The sequence below is a fragment of the Meleagris gallopavo genome (genome assembly GCF_000146605.3).
Source record: "Meleagris gallopavo isolate NT-WF06-2002-E0010 breed Aviagen turkey brand Nicholas breeding stock chromosome 4 unlocalized genomic scaffold, Turkey_5.1 Chr4_random_7180001833590, whole genome shotgun sequence".
In the NCBI taxonomy this organism is placed as follows: domain Eukaryota; kingdom Metazoa; phylum Chordata; class Aves; order Galliformes; family Phasianidae; genus Meleagris; species Meleagris gallopavo.
In genome coordinates this window covers 1-1,492 of record NW_011094754.1, presented here as the reverse complement: position 1 = coordinate 1,492, position 1,492 = coordinate 1, and the positions used below count along the sequence as shown (strand labels likewise).

General features: G+C 52.5%; 1 long non-coding RNA gene across 1 annotated transcript; it reads right to left on the bottom strand.

The window, feature by feature from the left end:
- Positions 1-1,084: 1,084 nt before the first annotated feature.
- On the bottom strand, positions 1,085-1,492 carry LOC104915441. The gene is made up of 2 exons (XR_796357.1): positions 1,438-1,492; positions 1,085-1,312 (listed from the first exon to the last, which is right to left on the bottom strand). It is a non-coding gene; the product is annotated as an uncharacterized LOC104915441 (long non-coding RNA).

The following is a 1,492-nucleotide window of genomic DNA, read 5'->3' as shown; positions in this document are numbered from 1 at the left end:
GTAAACTCTGAGTGGTGCAACTTGTTCTGGGCTGGTACCTCCCTCTGAGGGAAGGAGCCTTTCCACTCTGTGAGCTAAAACGGAAGAAGCAGCAGTGAGACACACAGAAATCTGTGGCACTGTGCGGCGCTACGAACCACGGAGCCAGCAGTGTGTTCATGTGGCCAGGAAGGCCAGTGCTATTGTGGGATGAATTAAAAGGAGCGAAGCCTGCAGCAGGCTGAGGGAAGTTATCCTCCCTCCGTACTCTGCTCTGGTGATGCCACCTCCGAAGTACCGTCCCCAGGTCAAGTAAAGCAGGGAAATTCTTGAGAGACTCCACTGGAGGGCTGCAAAGAGGATGAGTGGCCTGGAGCACCTCCTTTAGGAGGAAAGGCTGAGAGACTGGGAACCAGTCAGCCTGGAGAGGAGAAGACTGAGGGGACCTTATCAGTGCTTGTAAATATGTAATGGGCAGGAGTCATGTGGATGGAGCCAGGCTCTTTTCAGTGGAGCTCAGCAAGCGGCCAGGCGTGAATGGCACAAAGTGAAATGCAGAAAGATCCGTAGAAGCATGAGGAAAATCTTCCTTCCTTAGAGGGTTTACAGAGCACTGGAACAATCTGTCCAGTGAGGGTGTGGAGCATCCTTCTCCGGAGATATTCAAAACCCATCCGGACGCTTTCCTGTATAATGTAGTCAAGGGAACGTGCTCTAGCAGGCGGGTAGGAGTAGATGATCTGCGGGGGTTCCTTCCAACCCCCAACCCTCTGTGATTCTGTGAAGGAGAGAAAATTGAGAGAGTCAGACATTGTGGTGCAATGAGAAGAAGCTGATGCTGAAATGGAAGCTTGGACTGACGGGCTGTGTCAGCGAATGACTTCGTGGAATGAATGAAACACACATCCTGATGATCCTGAGAGATGAAAGACTGGCAGTGCGGGCACTCTGTCCCTTGGTCTGAGTCACAGCATTCAGCCAGCTGAGATGGTGGCTGAGGTGGAAGTGCTTGTGCAAAAGTGTGCAAGGTGTTTGGTGTGAAAGTGTGCAAAGAATGGCAAAGAATGTGCGGGTCAGAAACATGAGCACCTTTTGTTCCACAGAAGAGTTTGTGAGACAGCCTTTATTTATATAACTGTTTTCTCAGGAGAGGGTGGGCGCAGGAGCGCTGGCAGCTGCAGCACAGCTGACAAGTTCCTTGTGCTTCTGTCTTTGCAGTCCATGAAGGGCGACGGGGGAGGGAAGGGCCCGCACAGGAGGGCATCTGCTGGGCTGTGTGCTGCACTCGTGCTGCCCCGATCGCATCCTTCAGAAGAGCAGCACGCTGCGAATGCTGGAGAGGGAGGAAAGGAAGGGAGGAGTTACAAGTGGTGCTACTGGCAGCGTCTGCGAGCTGACAGAAGTGCAGCTTCAATAGCTGCTGTGCATCACTCCTGTTGGTCCGAATCCGAATCTCACCTTTTGCCTGCACGTAGCAATTCAAATCCCTCGTTGATTTTAGCAAATGGCAGCG